Below are 19,117 nucleotides of genomic sequence, written 5' to 3'. Positions count from 1 at the left end.
TCTTGATGAAAAATCATTTGTTAGAATTTTAGCAGGATTGGGGATGATTGATGCGAATTCAGTTCCAAAAACTCAAGCATGAAAGTCTCGTTCAACAGTTATGAGTCAAACTTGTTCAGATGTTACTGTTCATCCAGAGGCTTCGCATGGCTTCGCATCCACATCTTTTCGCATTTGCGATCATAACAACTAAGGTTAGGTTTACAATTCATTTTGTAGTTTTTTTGTTTTTGAAAAATTAAAAATCCAAAAAGATTTTATTTTGTTATGTTTTTAATTTTGAAAAATTCAAAAATCACAAAAATATTTTTTTCGTTGTTCTTTGAATATTGTGTGCTGAGAACTTAGTACAGGGCTTAATGCGAAGAGGTCATGCTTAGGTGTTTCTACGGGAAGGTATCAAATTTTTTAAAAACTAGTTAGGATGTCCCTAGAAGCATGCTACTGTATGTAGACCAAAAGCCTCAACAAGACTCTATGTGTGAGAAAAGAAAGCCTTAATGAAATTATCTCATAAAAATTTCTTCACAAAAGGCTTATATTCGCATAAGTCAAAAGAGCTACCTTACTCTTCTCAAATGAGTTAAGAGTTGTCTGTTTTGTCCATTATAACAGAGGTACATTTCGATTCTTAACCAATCTTTTTATACCAAACAATTCTTTCAATCCGAATTTTCGAAGAGATTTCTCCTTGAGGTCTTTGATCAAACCAATCAAAACCTAGACAAATCACAAGTCTGTGCTTATGATCTAACATCATGAGACGTGATGGAAGTGAAACCAAAATATCATAAACCTTAAGGAATTGACGGGGAACATCGTTCCAGATTCGAACGAAACCTTTGTTTCAGGATCAAAATTTCGAAACTCCAAATCATATTCAATTCGCATGTGTGGTCTTGATCAAACATTCGCAACCCACGATGTTTGTTACCCAACAAGATCCAGTTAATTTTTTTTTTGAATATCATTTCTGTGTGAGTTTTATTCGCAAATCCTAGTCATGATAAATATTTTCAAAAGCCAACTTGCCACTGACTACACTGGTCAAACAAGTAGTTTCATTTACAATTTCTCACCTTATGTTAAGGCTGATATGTAATGAAATTTGAAATAAACCCAAAATATCTTTTAAAAGAAGCCCTTCGATACTTATCAACAAGTATTCAATTATAATTCACGGGAAACTACACAAGCTGTTGATTGTCTCTATTGATGATTAACGAAGCAACCTTTGCCTGGGGTTTAACTGCATTCATGTCAAATTAAATTTTTGACATCACAGAATTCCAAATTTTTTTTGTTTCTCATCTTATTTTGTTGACACAATGCACACACGAAATCCTTGAGGTTCTGAGTAAAACCAACTCAGGCTGATGATTTCGCAAATCTGGCATATGACTTCACTTTACATCCCAAAAGTGAAAGAGCCTTGCCTCCATGCGAAGGGTTTTAACGGTTCAGATTCTATAACGGGAAACTTGACAGGCTGTGTACTCAAGATGGTTGGTATTCTATCCGGTTTTCAAGGAGATGGGACAGTTACTTTTTACAGCATGCTTATCTTTTACAGTATTGATCCGATTTTTAAGGTGCCACATCGGATAACATTAAATGCATCCCGCTTTAATTTCAAATCAATTTTGGGTAACCTATAAAAGGGGGATCAAGAACACTATATACGGTTACGCGAACAAAATTCTCACAAACCTCCAAAGATTCAAACTTCTTCATCTTCATCCTTTCTTTCAAACCCTAGAAATGGCCGGAACTCAATCCAACACTGATGAAGTTCTTTCTCAATCCCTGATGAAAATCCAAAGCACAAATTATCACGTTGATCCGAATGTTTCTTCTTATCCCGAACAATTGAAGATGCTTATCGTAGCTCTGAAACGATCCTCTATGGCCACTGCAATGTTAAAATCTTTCTCAGTTCCGATGACTTGGTTGTCATTGGCTGCATCTTCTGCTTCTCACAACTTCACCATAGATGTCATAACCTTCAACCTCATCAACAACAAACGGGTGAAACTCACGAAGAAGATGTTCGTCGAGTTTTTGGAAATTCCCAACAACCCTCCATTTTTCAAATCCGTTAATTCTAAAATCATCCATATGTTTAATGAAATGGGTCATTAACCAGAGCTTGAGAAGATAAGTGACTATCGAAAGTCTGGGTTGCCGTGCATATGGAATTTCTTATTTGGAATTTTTCTCCGATGCCTAACAGGAAGAACAGTTGGTCTGGATAGAGGGCAAATGGAAGTATATGCCATGGTTATGGGCTTGTACTACGATATCAGTGTCGATTATGCAACCCAGTTGTGGAAGGAATTTGTCAAGAGTCTAGAAAACACAAACTCTGAAAAAGGAATTTCGTGTGCGAGGTATTGGAGTTTGATTCTAGAAAAGGTGTATGGAAGAGAAGGGATTGCTGTCCCTGAGGATGTTGAAGTTGCTGAATTCTCTTTATATCAATTTCAGAAGGTAGTAGAAGATGATGAGGCAATTTTTACTCATGTTGCTCGCATTCCAGATGCGATGCTTCGCAAGGTCTCTCAAACTCACAAGGTCTTAGTGAGATATTTGAAAACATTTGATCAACCGGTGCAGACTGGAGTGTTATTAGAGGTTGTTGCATCATCAAAGAAGAAGAAATCTACAAAGAAGGATGCGAAAGGTCCATCTTCGCAACAGGCTCCGAATGCAGATGTTCATATTGAAGAAACTTCATCTCAATTGAAGAAAGAAACAATACCTTCCAAGTCTGGGGTATTGAAAAAGATTCGCAAGACTGAGGTGAGCAGTAAAGGAGTTACAATTTGCAGTATTCCAGCTCCGGTCTCTCCAGGAAAGAACAGGCAAAGAGTTGAAGACGTTGCGAAAAACATGCAACATACTCTAACAAAAAGACGGAATCTGATGGTTCGAAATGAATCGTCTGATGAAGAGATAGTTCCAGAAACTCCACCGGTGACGTCTACAGTAAATGTTTCCTTACCCATCATTTCCGTTCAACCTACTTCGCAAATATCTACCACCACTCCACTCACAGAACCACTTGAAATAGTCACTACCGAATCAATTTCTGAGGAGGTACCTATTTCTGATACGGTTGTCAACGTATCTGATACGGGGGCACCTATCACAAGTGTTGATACAACAATGGCCATCAGCCTACCAATTACCTTTCCCATTTCCACTATCACTGTTTCCACCTCATTACCACCTTTTTCACTCCCAACATCTACACTCACCTCATCTTCGATATTTGACCATGTTTTGAAACACCCTTTCACCACTCTATTTCCTTCGCAATCACCTGAAAGTCCTCAGCCTACACAACACATGTCCGATGATGAAACGGAAGGAGGAGGTTTCGGAGGAACCTTTGAGGCGTTACACTTTGACTCTGAAGAGGAGGAAATACCGGATCACATGCTTATGTCTGGTAAACAGTTCAAGATTTTGAATCGCAAGTTGAATGCGATTATTCAATCACAAGCAGACTCAGGGTCTAAATCTTCTATGTTCGGGGTAGAAGTGGAATACTTAATCAAGAATGCTGAAAAGCATATTCTTGAAAAAGTTGATCAAGTGGACAAAAATACAGAGCTTCGCATTCAAGCTCAAGGGAGTACATTTTTGGGTGTAGTAAAGGAGTTAAAAGTTGTCACAAAAGAACGACATGTTCTATTTGTACAGGATGTGAAGAAGGTAAGAGAGGACGTAAATTTCAAGATTCATGAATTGAAGAATGAGATTGCGAAGGAGCTTAAGGATATTCATTCTCAACATCTTGAAGTCCAGAAGCAGGTTGATGTGGTGGCTACTGAACTCAACAAGGTTGTTACTGCCCCTATACTTGAAGCTAACCAAAAAGAGACCAAAGAGAAATTTGATCAACTTCTTAAGATGGTAACTGAGCTCAAACAGGTGGTTTCGCAATTTTCACCACAACAAATCCTTACCCCTGAGTTCTTGTCTCTGAAGGTTAATACTTTAGAGCAAGCAATTCAGAAAGCATTAGCACCCATCGCAAATTTCACTTCTTTACTCCTAAAGAATGCCCCACTTACTTTCACAGGGGTGCAAGGGGGAGAGACGGGTAAAGAAGATGCGAAGACGGCTGGGAAAGTTATTTCGACCCAACTCAAGACAACTCTTCCTACATTCACAATGCCTATTTCCTCGACAATTTTGACCACGAGACCAATAGACAAAGGTATATCCATTGGGTCAAAAGAAGGAGAGAGTTCAAGTGCGAAACCTCCAACTGATGATGTGGGAAAAGGGAAGGGCATTGCATACGAAAAGTCTAAGGAGGAGAAGAAAGCCGAAGCTGAAGCAGAGATTGAGCGAATGAGGAAGGTACAAAGCATTATGAGGCTCAGGGCTGGTGATCCTCCCACAATGAACAAAGGTGATCCTAAAAAGCTTTATTCATATGAAACAATCGAATCAAAGGTTGTGGGGGTAGAGATGTACGAATTTGAGAAGAAGCCTAAGGTGAGCTATGATATTGCTAATTCGGACAAATGCGAACTGGATTTTCCGATAAATGAGATGTTCTTCATTACTGCTCAATATAAGATCAATGAGAAGTTTGACAATGTTGGTGATTATATACACATGAAAATCAGATTTCATGCTGTATTGGCGAAGAATCCGGAGGAAGTGTGGTCTTTAATGAAAATAAAGAAAGTGCTAACTATCAAGAAAGACGCAATGTTCGAAGATATGCTACAAAATTTTTGATATTTTGTCATGCGAGCTGATGACAAACAATACGACTTCACCATTGCTGATTTTCCTCTGATGAATTGCTATGATCTAATTCAAGTAGCAATGATTTTGAAGCATATGGAGGATCACAAGCTCAAGGGCTCAGAGACAGAAGTGTTCAGAGTCGGCTTCGCACATATCAAAGTCTTCATTGATAGTTATTATGATTTCTTAGCAATGACTGATGAAGAATTAGCCACGAGCTTGGGGAGAAAGGTGACAGTTCCCTGGGAAACCACATTGACCCAGTCAATATTATCAAAATATGCTGATAGGGAAATTTGCCTTAAACCTTTTGGCATGGTGTTCTCAGGAAGAGATACAAAGGGTAAACCTAAGAAGTTTTTGTTCAAGGTCTCTGAGATAGAAAGATATACCTCTGCGCAATATACGAACTTTATTGTTCGTATGAACAATTGCAAGAGAAACAATGAAGGAGACAAGAAGGAGCTGAAGAAGGTGATCAACTGGTATTCCGAAGTGCGAAAGGCTATCCACTCAGCTGTTCATAGGCTTATATCTGAATAGCTTCGACTGTTTACAAAGGGGGAGATTGTAGATTCATTTTATTGTAAAAGTCGAAGTGGCTATGTCTTTGTAATATTCGCATTTTAGTTATTTTACTAAGTCATTTATATGCGAAACCTTAATGTTTAGACTTAGTATATTTTTGTACACTCAGGTTCCCTATAAATAGGGACTGAGGTTAGAAGTAGAGGATAACTTTTTGCAACTCAAATATCATTCTGCTTATTTCATGTAATCAGTCTTTCTCAATACAAGATCTGATTAATATTTACTCTTCGTGTTCTTATTTCATAATGATTCAATTCATAATTGCATTCATAATCTCGATAACAATTCTCTACAAACTTCTCTTCCAATGTCCCTTTTGGTCACAGTGAAAGAAAATGGCCTCCTTCGGATCATTGATAGGAGAAACTTCATAGTCGGCTTTCCCTTTTGACCCACCACTAGCCTCTCCAATGTGGGCTCTCCCTTTTCAATTAGGTTAGGAGATAACCTTCCTTTTCTTCCCTTTGCCTTGATGAATGGCCATGATAGGAGCAGTAGCAACACTAGTGGGATGAGACTTCTTCATTATCGCTTCAATAGTTTGCAACAAATTATGGAGTGGCATTAATGTTATTTCAGTGCTGTTCAAATGATAAGTCAAGATATTGGTCACGATAACTAGGAAAAGAATTAAGAACCATATTAATGGCTAACTCCTTTTTGAAATTCTCATTGAGCTTCTCAAGCCTTTCCATGTGTCTCTACATCTTTTGTACATGAGCACACACATATTCTCCTTCCTTCAGCTTGCATGCCATTAAGGCTTTGATGACTTCCTAGCGTTATTGTCTAGATTTCTTGTGAAACTTTTCACCAAGTGCTTGGTTTATTTCATATGGCCAATAGTCCTTATAAGAATTTTGCAGTTCTGGTGTCATTGTGGTTGTCATGATACAAACAACCTTTATAGCATCGTCAATATGTTTAACATTGGAAATAATTTTTTCAGGAGTAGTAGTTTCCATGTTAATTTCAGGAATTGGGTTATTGAGAACATGCTATTTGTTCCCATAACGAAGAGTCATTTTCAGATTCCTCATCCAGTCCATATAGTTTGGATCAATAAGCTTTTGCTTCGACACAATTGACAGAAGAGTGAAGTTTGAACTTTGAGTGGTAGGAAGAGGATGATGAAGATTACCATTTCCATACATCTATATATAAGAGAAAGTTTTAGTTAGTTGATTTCAATCCTTAATATATGTTAACCCAAATTTTATGTAATTAAGGCTATGATCCATATTTTTAATTCGTAATAAGAAGAGGGATGTCGTAATCAAATTGCAAATTTGTTTTAGGTAGGTAATACATTTTACCAATTTCAATCACTATGAAACTCCAAGACTTTTTAAGATTCATTGAATTACCAATGACATGTTTAATCTCAGATTATGCTCTTACTTTGTAACTGAGATACCGAGGATCACAAACAAGATGTGAATAACCATGCAAACCTGCGTGACACCCTCGTTCTCATTTATGATCTCACATTGATGTGCCAGTTAACCACACACGTTCCATCAAGAATCATAAACTCGATTTATCTCATCATTTTTACTTTGGAGTTCCAAACTAGTGTGTCAGTTAACCGCACACACTCCACTAATAACTTATAAAGAAATGATGTGCGATTTCATGGATTAGCATACAAATTTATATTTTTCCTAAGTAACTAGATTGAACAATTTTGTTGTGCCTAGTTGTTTATGTTATACTTTTAACGAGATTTATGTCCTATCAGAACCCTTCCAGCTAACGACAATCCACCACATAAAGAAATGATGGGTGAAAAGGATATCCATTCAACGGTCATTTTATAGGTCGTTTCTTTATACAACTCTTATAGCATGGCTTCATGAATAAGCATAGTCTTGATTCGATTGAAGAATTATTATTCTTTTACGTATAGTATTATATACTCTTATAAATATATGTAAGGTGTATTTTAAACTTTTGAAAAATACACGGTTTAAATCTTATTAACTTAATTAACTATTAATTAATTAATATTTAAACCATTTAAGATTTAATAATTATATTTAATTAATTTTTTAGTTAATTAAATTAAATCTTTTAGGAATTAGACAATTATATTAATTAAACTTTTAATTAAATAATATTAAAACATATACTCTACATGTGTTTTGGAAAACAATTAAGTAATGTGTTGATAAAAGTTATTTGACAGTACACAATTAGTGAGTGTTTAGTGTATTTTGTTGTAGAAATTTGTTTATATTTCATTCATTAATATATAAAAAATCAACATTTTTTTTAATATTATATCATTTAAACTAAGAATACCATTAAATGATTATGTCAAAAAGCTACAAACTCACTATAAAAACTTAATTATAAACGTCTAAGACCCTAAGTTACTAGACTATGCTGTAAACATTACTCCTAATTTCATAATACTTAAGCAGTACAACAGATACAACTTGAAGTAAAAACCAGGTTTTATCTAACATAAAACCAATAATAGAAACATACTTAACAAGTCTATATAGAACTCCCGAGTATAACTCTGACGCTATAACACAACATAGTATATAGAACTCCCGAGTATAACTCCGGATCTATATTAGTAAAATCTATGATAACAACATGCTAACAAGCTTAAGATAGTTGTATGATTTCAAAATATAAGATATATTCTAGGTATATATGATACAAAACAACTATATCCCAATATAACTATTTATGTTGATACGAATATACTATCATATAAACATAATATTAACATATATATAATATTTAACATGCATTTTCCCCCAAAAAAATTAAAACGTGGGGCCGTGAAAGTCACTTTAGTAGCGTGATTTGATAGAATCTAACTAGAAACGGTCAACGGTTCATGATCGTCGGGTTCGGGAGAAGAAACGCCTTCAGCAAACGAGAGAGAGAGAGAGAGAGAGAGAGGAAAAAGATTTTGGTGTAAGGAGGGTTAGGGTGGGACTTGCTATTTATAGGCTGTCCAAGGCCCACTCACGCCGTGAGCTATGGATGCATCACTTCTTAGGCTTCTGATTTGCCTTTCTAGCTTCGGAAGGTGTTTGGTTGACTTCTCGCGTTGTTAGAATAACATGTTCACGTCGAGAGCCCTAAACTTATCATTCCATGGACTTGCCATTAGTGTTCTAGCCTCGAGAAGTTTCCTGGAGCACTCTCACATCGTGAGAATACATGCTCACGTCGTGAGCTATGACCAAATTAGGGTTTCTGCCACGTGTCATGCTCTCAGACTGCTAGATCTTCGGAAGATCGTATCTTTTGCATACGAGCTCTGTGACAACCCGATATTTCAACTCTTTGTAACGACCAAAATGGGTCAAGTATTGTAACCACTTCTGAATAATAAAAAGTTACTTTCATAATAAAATGTATAAATAAGTTCTACTTAATTTCCTTCTATGATTAAATGTCTTTGAACCATGATCGTACGTGAAAAGAACGCCCAAATCCGACTTCATATAGCGAAGTTATGATTTTTTTCAAGTTCGGATTAGCAACAGACAACTAAAAACTCGAATCGGAAATCGAGCGACTTTTGGCCGGAATGACCTAAACGAGAATCGAAGGTCTCGACAATGGTATTCCAGCGGTAAAAAGTCTGGCAAAAACCGACATCAGATAAAGAAGTTATGATTTTTCAAAGAAATTCCTTAAACACGATGGATTTTTAATAAATAATAAAAAAATAATTTTGGAATTTGCCGACGGAGTCTAAACGAAAGTTGTAGAGCGTAGTCTCACCTACGCGAGGATATAAAGACCATCGAAAACGAAGTTCGTATGAAGAAGATATGAATTTTTGAAGTTTATTAAATAAATTAATTATTTATTTAATTCAAAATTCGGATATTATCCGAAGGGGAGTCAGCATCCTCCTCCGAGGTACGCGCTGCGTACCCCTGTACGCCCCGCGTAACTGAGAGGATTGGCCTCTGATCGTCCACGTCGCGCTATCCGAAGAAACCGACCCATCCGACCCGTCCGAAGTTCCGACCCGTCCGACCCGACGTCCTATCCGACCCGCGTACCCAGCAACCCGTCCCATCCGAACCGAGGCAGTCGAGGCTTCGGTCATGCATGACGTACGCGTACGCGCTGCGTACGAGCGTACGCCCCGCGTACCGAGGCAGACCAGCCTTACTATAAATAGGATGCGAGGGTTTCCAAAGAAAGGGTTCATTTCTCTTCTCTCTCTCTCTCTCTCAACTTTGCCTTGTTTTCCGTGTCCGTTCAAACCCGAAGCTCTGGTCTTTTTGGCTCAAGTCCCGAAGGTCGATTTTACTCCCGAGATTCCCGAGAATCCCGAGGAAAATCCGTTTCCCGAGACGAAACTCTGCCCGGTTTTCCATCTCGCTATCTTCAAACTTTCAAGTGAGTTTCATACCCCTTAATCAACCTTTTTAATTATTCTAAATACTTTTATATGCTTTCAAGGGGGGGGGGGGGGATTACAAGTAAAACACACGAGTATTATCGTGTGTTACATAAAGAAACTCTTTTATATACTGTTATATATTCAAATCACATGCGATTTATAAACATTTAAAGGAACTTTTATATATATATATATATATATAACATATGTCACAATAGCATTTTACCTTTTAAAATATAATGTTGTTGTAATGCATGTATAAACTAAACTGTTCTTAGATTTTTCTTGTCTATCCTAGACTCTACACCAAAAATCTATACTTTCATAAACAAGTGATTCCTTTTCTCAATATTTCTAAACAAAAAAGACACACTTTTTGGAAACTATAATAGGTATAGTTTTACGAACAGATTTCTAACTCTTATGTACTAGAAACACATATTTCAAGAAGTTTACTTTCGTATACAAGAACAAACGTAACATTTTAACAAGTAGATCTGTTTTTATACCACGGATTTGTGAGACACTAACTTCATGTACGTTCGAGTACACATTTCAAGTCCTGTATTATATACCAGAATCCCTTGGAGGGGGAGCATGGTGTTTGTGTATAGATCTATACGGGCTTGACAACCCGCGCCCTGACTGTTAGCTGCAGTCCACCGTTTGGGGTGACAAACGTCATAACATTCCAACGCCTGAAGAACATTGTGTATAGGCATTCAGAGTCAATAGTATGGTTATAAAACTCACAAGGGGTATTAAAAATGCATTGATTTACAAGGTTTTCAAACTCATTGGTTATTTTACATTTACATACATTTTGGAAACAAACATTGGTCTTGAGTGAAGGCTACTTTTATACTAGTAGAAAATATAGGATTTTCTAAACACATACAAACAAAGATAAAACATTTCATTTCATTCAAACATTGTCACTTAAATACTTATGAAATTCACCAGCTTAAATGCTGATCTACTCTTTCAAAATTACTTGTATGTCCCAGGAAATCAGTAATTTCAGGTATTCATTTCGCTTTTGATGAAGGGATGCTGCGGCGCCAGTTTAATCTCGTATTTTTGACATCATATTGTAATTGAGTTTTGAACATGTAACTTTTGACAAATGTAAACTTTCAATTATATATATGATGGTTGTATTGCTTTCTTTACTATGTATTCATTTGTTACGCTACCACATGAAGTCATCCGCCCCCGAACGTTTCCGCCGTTCAGGTTTGGGGGTGTGACAAGCTCCATTTTTGATGTTCTTTATATCCACACATAGGTATTTACAAGTACCACAACATTCTTTTAGATTCCAATAACTAATTCACACTATATTTTAATTTCTTCTTATATAGAGATTTATACTGTTAGAGTTTATCATAACTTTTTCATACGAAGTTAGATTGAGATTTGTTAAAATCTTTTGGAATTGTATTGACGTAAACTTTGATTTATACAATAAGGTATGTATGAAAGTTCAGACTTGTATTAGAATTTGCCATGAACCACATAGAAATTTTATTATTTTACTCGTTTGACATGATCATATGTGATTGTTGTTGACCTATTTTGACTGGTGTTACACCAAACTTGCAATTTAAGAAGGGGCAAGATAGTCATTTTATGTTATGAGGGACGTAACGTGCAACTTTTAACGATATAAATAATTGTCCGAGTTAATTTTTCAAAATATAGACTGAACGTGTTTTTGACATATACAGGGACCATTCATGTAATGTATTCAAATAAATATTATGTAAGTGACAATAATTATTAAAGAAACTGTTTTTGTAGGCTTTAGATTTTATAATTTTTTAATCATGCACGAGGCATTATGTAAGTGCCTTCAATTTGGTAGGTCATCCCCAAACACCCACGCCTTAAAATCTATTTAATTTAATACATCTCTTAACATTTAATAGTAAAAAAATGTGTTTTAGCATTTAAATATATATTATTATTTTCCATAGACATACTTATTCTATTTTTTCAAAAATATAAATCTAATAAAATTTATTTAAAAATTTCTAAATTAAGGGAGGACGCAGACAATGTACTGATCAGTTGTCTATTTACAACAATGGTATGGGGGTGATTTCTTAAATGGTGTGCTATCTCTTATAACCAATTTGGAAAAAGTTCGTAATATAATCAAATTTGTGTCAAAATGAGGACAATGTAAGATAAAAAGGAAGAACCTTATTAACATATGCCGATGTGCTCTTTGGTGGATATCGAAGACTAGATGTGAAAGAATTTTCAAAAACATAAGAATTCCCTAATCATGGTAGTTGATAATATCAAAACTCCGACATTCACATGGATTAAACATAATAGAACAAAATGTTCTTATAATTGGTTTGAATGGTGTGTTTGTCCATTTATTTGTATTTAAACCTTTGTAATCTTGCTCTGTTCCGTATAACTCCTTGATAGGTGACAATCAATATTATTTTAATATATTTTTCGGTTTAAAAAAATTAATAATAAAATATTCGATTCAGTTTAATTGTAATATTATAGTATATACTAGTATTGATTTATATCTACTCATATATTTTTTTTTTTGAAGATTTATATTTTTAGAGTTATTTTGTTAGAAGAGTTTATTTTTTTTTATTTAGATGGTTTTTTTTTAAATTAGAAACTATAAAAAAGTTTGATAAGATGTATATTATCTCTTAAATTAAAGGTTTCTAGGAGTCATATTTGTATTCTAGAAATGGTATATTAATATTGGTTTGACAAAATTGCGAAAACTTATCTCTGTGTTTAGATGTTTTACTATGACTTTTATAGATGTTTTATACAAGTTAGATGTTTTACTATGACTTTTATAGATGTTTTATACAAGTTATTTGCTTTTTAGAGATTTTATAACAACATTACTTTTGATATATCTTATTCGTCAACATAACTTTTGAAGGAAAACGATATTAATCTTATGCACTCAAATGTATGGACTAGAACAATAATATATATATATATATATATATATATATATATATATATATATATATATATATATATATATATATATATATATATATATATATATATATATATATATATATAGGTTTAGGTTCTATTGAAAAAAAACTTTAAAAATTATAAAAATGGATAAAAAAATAATTAGAGATCAGAAAACTTTTTTTTGATTTTATATATACAAAATTCACAACTTTTTTAATAAATTCGGTGAATTTTTTTTGTTTTTTTTTAAAAAAATTGATTTTTTATTTTTTTCAGCGAAATTGTTAAAAACCTGCGATTTTTGATGTGTAAACTCAAAAAAAAAGTTTTGCGATCTCTAAGTATTTTTTATGCATTTTTTTTTTTTATTTTTAGGGTTTTTTAATTTTCCAGATAACCCTTCCCTATATATATATATATATATATATATATATATATATATATATATATATATATATATATATATATATATATATATATATAAAGGGTTAGGTTCATGTGAAACAGTCTAATTTTGTGAGACCGTGAGACGCAATCTTAGCTACTTATTTTGTAGATAAAAAAACATTTATAAAATGCAAAATAATTGAAAATTGTTGAAAATGTTTTTTAAATATTATTTTGTCATTTATATTTTCCAACATATAAAATAAAATAAAATAATTACCGTTTTTTTACATATTCTAGAAGAATATTATAATATTTTAGTAGAATATTAGAATATTTAACATATCTGAAAAATCTAACAGAATAATACAATATTCTAAGATTTTAAAAATAATATTAGAATATTTAGAGTGTAATATTCTATTAGAATACTTCACGTATTTAAAAAAAGCGGTAATATTTTTCATTTAGTTTTATTTATTTGTTTTATTTTATTTTTGTAGGTAAATAAAATGACGAAAATAATACTTAAAAAAGAATTTCCGGATTATTCATTTTATTTTGCATTTTAAAATTATTTTTAGATTGCGTCTCACGGTCTTATAAAATTAGCGTGGTCTCAAATTAACCTATATATATATATATATATATATATATATATATATATATATATATATATATATAAGCTTATGCATCAAAACTCGCCATACAAAGTTGTTTTTCTATCATATATGTCCAAAATTTTAAAATTCAACTTGATTTACTTCCAATGCCATTATTATCCTCTTACATAATCTTCATTTGTAACTCTCTCTCTCTCTCTCTCTCTCTATATATATATATATATATATATATATATATATATATATATATATATAAATAGACTGGTATGTGTTCGATGGAAAGTGTTCTGTTGAAGGATGTGATATAAAAGCAAGATAATGTTGAAATTTCAAAATTCTTAGAAGTAAATCAAGTTAATGGTTCAAATTTAAGAATTTTAGACAATTACAATGTATGTATGATACAAAAACGGCGTAGTTTGGTTGGTTTAAGTACCTAAACTTATATACCTTGTACGATATATTCACTTTCCCCACATAGCTACTTGTATCACTGTCACTGAGGACAAAAGTGTATGATGGTAAAAAAATATGTTCATATATGAAGATATGTTCATATATAAACATAAGTTCATATTTAATAAATACAAATTTACAATAAGCTTAAATTTAGAAAATAAATAAATAAATAAAAATTGGACAAGGAGATTCATTTATGAACATTTAGACAAAAATGTATGATTATAAAAAAAAAACTTATGTTTATTTATGAATGTATGTTCATATATGAACATATATGTATATATACGAAAATATGTTCATAAAATGAGCATAAGTTCATATTTTCAATAATCTCAATTTTACAAAAATATTGGAGAAAGAGATTCACATATGAGCATTTGTTGATAACCAGAAGTTGTTTGCTCCAATAGCTTCATCGGAAACCATGCAAACGAGACAGATTCTCATTATGTTGAGTTCAACTTTCTAGCCCGACCAACTGTCACACCCCAAAACCAGAACGGCGGAAACGTTTAGGGGTGGAGGACGTCATGTCAAGTATCATGAGATATGTATATGGTAAGCAAGTAATGAACAACCATTTCATTTAGAAAGAAAGTGTTTACAATGTGTGTGTTCACAAAACATAGAAGTCATAAATAAATAACAAAACAAGACTTGAAGCTATAATGCTCCATCTTCTGAATTCCCAGCACGAGCACCTGTCTAATAGTCTCCTGAGAATACAAGTTATTTGAAAGAGTTGATCAGCAATTAAGCTGGTGAGTTCATATGATTTTAGTGATGTGAGTAAGCTGTAAAGTGTTGTTTGAAAATGTATATGCATAAGTGATGTAAGCTGTAAGTTATGTTTTGAAAAGTTTGCCTGTTCCTCTAGAAAATCCTATATTTCCTACTTTAATGGAAGTTAAGTAAAATGACACTACAAGCCTTTCTATGCGTTATAAGTGGGTACAAGTTATATATACTTGGAATAAATAAACAATCGATTGTGCGCATCTGCCCTCAACTCACAACCCAACGGGGAATAGTAAGTAAGGCGGATAGCACACATTCCATTGGTTGTTAGATCGTTGTCATATATAACCTTGGTGTATTCACTTGTTACTCATGGAATTATTTGTAATGGTTCCTTTATATCTAACGGAGAGTTCTTTTAAGAAAACCTATATTTCTTATAGTAAAATATGGACTACGGTGATTACTTTTATAATAGCTTTGTTTATACTGCTATATATAACCTGATATCGGGTAGATAGTTAATTAGGGGAATCTACTCTAAACCCACATCCAACGGGAACAGGACGTCGGGGGAAAACACACATTTAGCTATCTATCAGATATTAGTTTTATATATAAACATGGTGTATAAACTAAGGTGTTATAGAGTTAACTCACTTAAAGTCTTTAAACTGTATTGGCTTAATAAAATGGATTAAGCCCTTAACTAGGAAATCGCTAGTTTTGTATACCAAAATTACTGACTTTGAAAAGTAAGTTTTGTACTAGAATAACTGTGTGTTGACTCTGTGTCCTATGACCTGATCCATACATGGTACCCTTATGATGACTTAATGTATACTGAGCATAGATATATATAGATTCGGGTAGATAATAGATTGGGTGACCTCGGTGTAAGCCCACATCCAACGGGAACAGGACTTACAGCGAAGAGCACACATCCTATTAGCTGTCGGAATCTACTAGCATATATGTATCCTATAGCATATACATTAAGGAATCATAACGTTAACATTATGGTCCTAACTTTTAAAAGTAGCCTTCTACCAAGACTCGACTGTTTTGAAAGTAGCCTTCTACCAAGACCCGACTGTTCCTTTGTCAAATGTAGAGGTATATTCTCCCTATTTTATAACTATCTCGACTAGAAAATATATCAACTTTCAAGTGTTACCGACACTTTATGAAAGTAATGGGAGAAGTGAGTACACTGATGTCGTTTATAATGACATGCAAAGGTACTATTAACCTAAAAACATATTTGTTTTATTACGGTCATAATGTGAAAGCTACTGTTGGATTAATGTCTAAGTCCATAACTATAATTGGTAAGACTTGACCCGACCCGGCATGGTCCATTTGGGTTGCATGGCATCATGCACTTGGATAGACTATAATGAGAGAAATAAGACACTTATGGTTATTAATATATTATAAGTTCTAGTATATTAATAATAAGAATAATAAGATTATTTAATTAGTATTGATCAAGAATTAATCTAGGATTAATTAAGTGATCAAAAGAAGACTAATTAAATATATGGGTTGATTGTGTAAATCATCCATACTTGTATAGTGGGCTAATGCTCCATGGATAATCAAGTTGGGCCAAAACCCATATGATGGTCCATGGATGCTCCATGGTGTATTTGAACCCATGGATCCAAGGAAATGGAAAGTCATGACAATTAGGGTTTACCCTAATTGTAACACTATATAAAGATCTTATTCTTGACAAAATTGGCGACTAGTGTGTGTAAAAGAAGGGCTAGCCGATTTTCATGAAGTGTAGAATTCTCTCAAGTTATTCCTAGTGTAATTGATGTTGTGTGAACCATTTGAGGTGTCACACTTGGGGCACTAGGCACTCAAGCTTCATGAAGACTTTCTACATCAAAGAAGTATGTATTCTATCTTGTTATATTCATTGTTGTGTATGCTAGATTAGGATAATACCTTGGATGTTCCTATTTGCATGTATAATAGAGAAAACATAGATCCAAGGTATTTAGGATTGCATGTACACTTAGGAGTGTTAGAATGCTCAAAACCCAACAGTGGTATCAGAGCCTAGGCTTGTTTTCTCTTATACTTGATGCAAATTGCTGAAAAATGCTGAAAAACTCGATTTTCTGGCTTTCTGGGCACTGGACTCGCCTAGTCCGCTGATGAACTCGCCGAGTCGATGAGTAAAATCATCCTAATCGTCGAGTTGGTTCATGCACTCGACGAGTAGGAGCCCCAGACAACATATTTTCGAGGTTTTTGGCTAGAAATGGACTAGGAACATTACCCTAAATTGTTTTTGAACTTATAAACTTGTTTTTGATGTGGTAATGTTGAAGCTAATCCAATTTCAAAGATAATTGTCAATAGATTCATGTTTTGTATTAGTTTAAGGTTTAGACTAATTACATGAAAAAGTTTGATTTGAATTATCTTGTTCATATGAGTTACTTAGATTAATAGGAAGTTATGTGAAATTGTTGTTTTCAATCCAAATTAATCTAAGAGTTGATTCTAAAATGTGTTTTTGTAACTTGTCGTCAAGTTATATGAAAAGTCACATTTAAGTTTCATAAAACTCATAAAAGTTGGCAAAGGTTACAAAAATGAAGAGTCTTGTCTCATTGAATGGTTTTATGACTCCATAACTTGTCCTCAAGTTATGAAAGTTCAAGAGTCACTTCATTAAGTAATAAAATGTGTAACCTTAATTAATTCCATAAGTTATAAAATAAAGATAAGTTAATTCTTTTATTAGTTTAAAGTCTTCCATAACTTGTCCTCAAGTTATGGAACTTGAAGAGTTTTTGGATTAAAACTACTTTAAACACATAAGTTATGGAATTAATTAGTTTTGAATAGTTTCAAAACTTGCCCTCAAGTTTTGGAATTTGTAAAGTTTTCTCTTATGAATACTTTAATTCCAAGTTAGCCCTTATAATTTTTAAAGTTAAAATTCAACCCTTATACTTTATAATATTATAAGTTAATAATGTATATATATATATATATATATATATATATATATATATATGTATGTATGTATGTATGTATGTATAAGAGTAAAGTCAGACTTACCGCTAGTACGCCTCATTCACGAAGCCAGTCTATAAGGTGGGTATAAGGTTGTTGCCTATAAAATGGCAACTTAATGGGTGTCCACTCTCACCCACCGCTTGCTTGACTGGTGGAGGGTCGTTAGCCGAACGTGTTTGACAGGACTATAATTCTCCTTTCATTAAAAGTATTAATGAGAAATACTAAGTAACTAAACTCTTAATAATACCCAATCTTAGTTACTTAGGAAAATGTGAATAATGTGCTAATCCATGAAATTACACTTTGCACTTTGTTTAAGTCGGTTAGTGGAGCGTGTGTGGTTAACCGGCACACTAACTCGTATTTAACAAGGTAGGCAAAGGGTAACTTGATGTTTATCATAGTAATGATGGAGCGTGTGTGGTTAACCGGCACATCGATTGAGGGGTAAACACTTAAGGGTACCAAGTAATTTGCATGGTTACTTCACACCTTGTTTTGTGATCCTCGGCATCCCAGTCACAAAACCTGAAGTGCACACTCGAGATTGAAACATGCCATTGATCAGTTCAATGAATCTCAACAGATCTAGGAGTTTCAAAACCAATTAAAACCTTATAATACATTTCGTTTATCTTGGTGGAAATTGGTGAATCGTCATTCACCTACCTTCAAATATTTTATAGCTTGGATTACGGCATACCTCTTCTAACTTATAAAATAGTTTGTTGGGTCCTAGCCTTAATATTTCATATTGGGTGTCATATTAAGGGCTTTAAAATCAACTATATTGAATATCTCCCAAAAGATGTCTGGTTTAGACATTTATGATCTTCCAAAATCTCTTGAAACAAGCTTTCCTAAATGAAGATGATGTCCCATGGAAATCATACTTCTTTCACCTCCTCCAATTATTCTCCCTAACCCACAAGTTCAAGGTCACTCAAGCCCTATTGGCAAGGCAAGGTTTAGGTGTGATCACATCTTGGAGATGTAGTCACATATTGACAAGCCGGGAGAGTTGGGTGTCAAAGTCTTGAGAAAGTTGGTGGTTCAATCACTTTCTAAGTCACATAGTGAGTTCCTTTGGGACACCTATGAAACAGACTATGACAAGACCCTT

This window comes from Lactuca serriola, chromosome 3, assembly GCF_051521515.1.
Source record: "Lactuca serriola cultivar US96UC23 chromosome 3, Lser_US96UC23_V15, whole genome shotgun sequence".
Taxonomy (NCBI): Eukaryota; Viridiplantae; Streptophyta; class Magnoliopsida; order Asterales; family Asteraceae; genus Lactuca; species Lactuca serriola.
Note: the sequence above shows the minus strand (reverse complement) of the source record.